Genomic DNA, 5,972 nt, shown 5'->3' with positions numbered 1-5,972 from the left:
TTTCGAAACACTTCTCGAGGAATTGTTTCAATTGCGCCACAACAAGCAAGCGATGTGCAAGTGCTGCGATAAGCACCACCTTGCACATTCCGCATTTAGGACCTCAATTCCAAACGCATGACACCATTACCAAATATGGTAATGTTCTTGTCGCCAGGCACCCCCTCCGACAAGTCTAAAACAATACTATAAAAAAGCGGAGAGACCACTCGCGTGAGGCTTAACATCTCGGTCTCTCGCCGCGACATCCGCGTCATACGTGACTTACGCGCGGTACGCATATTAACTTATAAGTACGGGAGTTGTAACTAAAACACATACAAGTGTATTTATTCAAATAAACCTTTTTATATTTTATACTACAAAAGGTAGTCTAAACTCTACTACATTTTCTCCACCGCCACACACCCTGCCGCACCCGCATCACCGATCTCGAACTTTTCTTCGTGTCCCGGCAACACGGGCACGACATAATGTACTTTGACGTAAACAATATGTATGGATGGGCAATGTGTTAACCATTGCCTTACGCCGAGTTTCGATGGATCGACAACGTGTCAAACTTTGACGTATTTTCAGTCGTTATCGATTCGCCCACAGGATACATTGTCGAGGTCGACTTGGAGTATCCGCAAAATTTGCATGATATGCACACTGACCTACCGTTTTGTCCAACGTGCGATAAACCACCCAGCAAGCGTCAGGAAAAACCTCGCGACACTATACGATAAGCAGCGTTATATTATCCACTACCTGCAGCAGTACACGCGCCATGGTCTTCGTATTACAAAAATTCACCGCGTGCTCCAATTCGCTCAATCTTCCTGGCTCCGCAGTTATACCGAATTAAACACGCAATTTAGAACGCGTACAACTAATGATTTTGAGAAAAATTTGTACAAATTGATGAACAATGCGGTATTCGGAAAAATTATGGAAAAGGTTCGAAATTATGTCGATGTAAAACTAGCAACACATTGGGACGGTAGGTTTGGTGCAGAGGCAATAATCGCAAAACCATATTTTCACAGTAGAAGTGTATTTTCGGTAAACTTAATCGCCATTGAATTGCGCTAACTCAAGATGAAATTCAACAAGCCAATCTACATGGATATGTGCATACTCGACATATCAAAAGTTTGTTATGAATTTCATCACGAGTACATGTAACCTCTGTATCGAGACAAATGTAAAATAATGTACACTGAAACGGACAGTTTCATTTACAACATCGAATGCGATGATGTATTCGAGCACATGAAACGCGAAATTGCAAGGTTTGATACGAGCGATTATTCCGCTGACAACGCGTACAACATACCGCTTGTAAATAAGAAGATGCTTGGTTTAATAAAAGACGAAAACAACGGAGCGATCATGACGGAATTTATCGAACTTAGGGCAAAGATATACGCGTTGCGAGTGGTTGGCAAGAAAGACACGAAAAAGCCAAAGGTGTCAAGAGTAATGTAGCGCGAACGATATCTTTAGATGATTACGCACAGTATTTTAAAGAGGAATTCAAAACGACTCGCCATCAATCATGCATACGATCAAAATTGCATGAAGTGTACACAGTGTCTGAGACGAAAATTGCTCTAAGTCCGTACGATGACAAACGGTATATCGTACCCGATTCGATTGAAACGTTACTATGGCGGCATTACAAAATACTATTAAAAATAGAATATAAATTGTATACTTTATGTGTAAATAGAATATGTTGTATATTTTATGTATTACGTATATAAGATATAGTAAACATTATAATAAACATTTATTTTTACAACACATTATCCTTGTGTATCCACGAGTTGAATGATCCACGAGTTGAATTTATCGAATCTCAGCCATTTCATATAAACCTTATCACCTTTTCTGCACAACATTTATTTCACCAAGTACACGTTTGGATTGGCAACACGATGCAATTTGTACTCGTAGACACCTTCGACTACAGACTGTCCGCGAGAATCTTCAAGCAGATAGGTCACGGGATTGGTCGCCTGCATCTTGACGATCTTAAATTCCTCAGTGGTCCAATTGGCCATGTAACCTTTAGCAAAGACAGTCTTGAACATGCTCACGGGCACCGGATTGCGCACCTTGAATCTCGGATGAGCTGTAATCTTTACGTTGCTATAGATCGTATTAAGGAGTTTTTTTAGCGATCGTAAGAGTCACATCGATAAGGAATTTAAGATCGTCAAGATGCAGGCGACCAATCCCGTGACCTATCTGCTTGAAGATTCTCGCGGACAGTCTGTAGTCGAAGGTGTCTACGAGTACAAATTGCATCGTGTTGCCAATCCAAACGTGTACTTGGTGAAATAAATGTTGTGTAGAAAAGGTGATAAAGTTTATATGAAATGGTTGAGATTCGATAAATTCAACTCGTGGATCATTCAACTCGTCAACCGGTCCGATGGTCCGGTGCTTCCGTTGTACTACGACACGAGACGCGGTAGCGAGTAGATCCATCTGTAGGTTCTTTGTAGTGTATACATTTTCCACATATCATTCTTCAGCGTGCGATTGAATCGTTCCACGACAGAAGCCTTCATAACCGAGTACATCGAATAATGATTGATGTTGTGTTTCTTCGCGAGTCTCGGCACATTGCTATTGTAAAATTCTTTCCCCAGGTCCGTTGGCAAATTTGTTGGACATTTTCCGCTGTCTCGAATTATCTTGCTGAACACCTCGGCTACCTCCTCTCCGCTTTTAGTCTTTAGCGGCATGATCCAAGCATGTTTGCTCAGCACATCGATAACAGTGAGTATGTAGTGGGTATGTAGTGATAGTCACGAATACGTTGAGCCGCAAATACGAACGCATCTCCACTACATCAGCCTGCCACAGATACTCGTATCCGCGCCCAATGACACGTCTACGAGGAAAATGCCTTCTCGCAGGAGCATACAACTCCTCCACCAATCGTTGCTTTTCGAGGCTGAGTTGGGTCCCCTCTCCACTAGTTTTTCGCATGTTTGATTCTATTTTTTTGATAAACAATCGATGGTTTATAAATATTGTGATAAATATTTCAAAAATAACAAAATTCCTCCAACTTGTAGGTATAATAATCTTGAAGTGTTGTCAGTGCCAGAAGAAATATCAACATTAAATAATTACGAACGAATTCTTATACAACGAATAACAGCATTTCAAATTGTACAAAAAATGGGTACAGTAATGAATAAAACACATGAATCTACCACATAAATATATGGTATCAAAAGTAAAAAGTAGAACATTTCATTTACCATTACCTTTGGAGGAAAAAAAGGTTTGTCCTCCGACTGAGCTTATTAATTTAAATTACGAGCTACACATATTAGTGTAGTATTAGTATTTCGTGGAATTCAAACTAACATGGAGATACCGTGAACTGCTAACTCTACTTTTGAATGAGACAGTGCATTTGAAAGGAGAGGTCGAGGGTATAAACCGTGTTAAGGGTTTTGGGTATATGGGCCTTCCTTTTTAAGAAAATTGCATCTGAAAGTGTACATTTTCCAACTGTAAGGTAAGTACAATAGATGACTAATATTCAGCATGAAACGCGATGGCCGAGCGGACTAAGCGTGCGCTTATAATTTTGCCATTCGCGCAACATAGGTTTAAGACCGCGTTGTGAAAATTTTTTTTCTTCAGACGACTTTGTACAATTTTTATTTTTTACAAATAAATAATATAATGTTTTTTATGTGGTTTTAAGTATTTTGCAGTTATTTATGTGTAATGAAAAATAATAATAGTTTTTGTATATTTTTATGTCTATTTCTTATTTATTATAAAATTCTAACACGGCTACAATGTTGCGGGTGATATTCTACATAAGAACATTGAAAACATAAATGATTTGCATACCATGAACATTTTAATGAAAGCCGCGTATTGCAGATGCATTTATTGTTTTGTAAATTGGGTGGAAAACATAACTGATTAACGTTATAAAATATGTCGCTTCATTTACTAACTTAGTCGCGTACCAAGCGAATTCAATCATTTTTCGAAATTTCGGAGCACATAATAAATAATGAGTCAATAATTGAACTCGTATGGCGTCATATCGCGAATTCAATTCTCTCATTTCTCCGTTAACCATAATATCCGGACAATTTTGAATTCGTTTGATAATAATTTTTACTTATCTATAAAAATAGACGTCGCAGGGTTGGCAGATCGGAATGAATTTCGGCGGTATTATTTGTAAATTACATGTTGGTCTATTTTCGTTATTCACAAAAATTTCATTATACATGTGCAAATTTTTTTTACCTCCCCAAGAGTCTACAATCATCAAGAAGGAATTGTTTCCAACGTACAAATTTATAACTGCTTTCAAATATGGTTAATATAAATGGGAGATCAGTTTACCTGACTTTGAGCAAACAACAACATTTCTACATAGTTTTAAAAGTTCGTCAACTTCTGCTTTGACACGGACTCCAATGCATCTGTCTGTTCTTGTATAGACATACAAACACTTTATCTAATAATTTTCTAGATAGTGTCAAAGAATATTGAGCAGTATATGAATGAGTTATCTTATTTAAATCACCTATGAAAAGTTCGACTGTTTTGTCACCCGTATGTATGTACGTTCTTGACACATTTACTCGATATCCACAACCAGTTTGATCCGTATTAATGATATAATCGGGATCGTAATCGGTAGAAATTGACTGTAACAAATTTTGAAATTGTATCGCAGATTTTGAAATTTCCTCCGGTGATTTCATTTTTTTTTATACGTAGCGTATGATACGACGATTAAAATTTCTATAACTTTTAATAAAATTTGTTAAACACGCTAGTAGGTATAATATAGGGGTTCTAACTCAGGTCCTCCGAGGGGGGGTGAGGGGCGGGAGGTATAACGTCACCCAGGGAGTATGACGTCACCGGGGAGGGGGGGGTATGACGTCACGGGGGAGGTATGACGTCACCGCGGAAGGGGGGTTATCATCGGTCGGTAATTGGGGAGGGCATACCAATGTTACCGACGGTCGGTAATTTTTACCGATATTATATAATATTTAATTACATAATTTTTTACCAACATATAATTACACAATACCGATAGTACCAACGATCGGTAATTTATTACCGATATTATATACCAACATTTAATTTTTTTATCAGCACATATATATTCTTTACATAATTTTTACTGTCATATTTACATAATATCGATGATCGGTAATTACCGATATTATATAATTTTTTCTATCTGCTTTCGATAGATCATTTTACCGTTCTGCGGCGGTTTTCGCGACCGTTCTTTCGCGGCGGTTTCCGCGGTGGATTTTGCGGCGGTTTTTGCGGCGGATTTTGTGGCGGTTTCCGCACTGTCCGCGCCGCCCGCGCCGCCCTGCGCATTTCGCAGCGTGATATTCTTATTACTATGGAGCACGTACACTGTGTCGCCGCGACAAGATTTTGCAAACGTATGCATTCGACAATTAGATGCGCAAGAACTAGAATGTGACACATGATATTCTTATTACTAATGAGCACGTACACTGTGCCCCCGCGACAAGATTTTGCATGTTCTACATCACTCGCTGCGCTCAAGCCACATGCGCAACCCAAGATCAGTGATGATGATGATGATGATGATGATGATGATGATCTCACGTGAGAGAGAGACTGTGAAGTTTACATCTTTGCAGATTTAGAGAAATGTAATTTTTACTTCTAATTTATTATATAATAACTAGGATATAAAAATTGGAGAGAATCAAGAATATTTTCAAGAATATATAATTTATTTTACCAAAAATACACAAAGTAAGAATATAAAATCGTAACGTACGAGGGCGAAAAGGAAATCGCCCGAGGAACGGAGAGAGGAAGAGAAATAGACGCAAAATAGATGCGGAAGAAAGAATATATGTAGAGTATGTAATATAATAATATAGGTATATATATATATATATATATATATATATATATATATATAT

The 5,972-nt window shown here is 38.1% G+C and overlaps 1 pseudogene; it reads right to left on the bottom strand.

The window, feature by feature from the left end:
- Positions 1–4,153: 4,153 nt before the first annotated feature.
- Positions 4,154–5,972, bottom strand: part of LOC116853031 — a 2,673-nt pseudogene continuing 854 nt past the window's right edge.

Source organism: Odontomachus brunneus, unplaced genomic scaffold, assembly GCF_010583005.1.
Source record: "Odontomachus brunneus isolate Ranch 3 - 2012 unplaced genomic scaffold, Obru_v1 Obru_scaffold_269, whole genome shotgun sequence".
Lineage (NCBI taxonomy): Eukaryota > Metazoa > Arthropoda > Insecta > Hymenoptera > Formicidae > Odontomachus > Odontomachus brunneus.
Note: the sequence above shows the minus strand (reverse complement) of the source record. Positions and strands in the feature narration are given on the sequence as shown.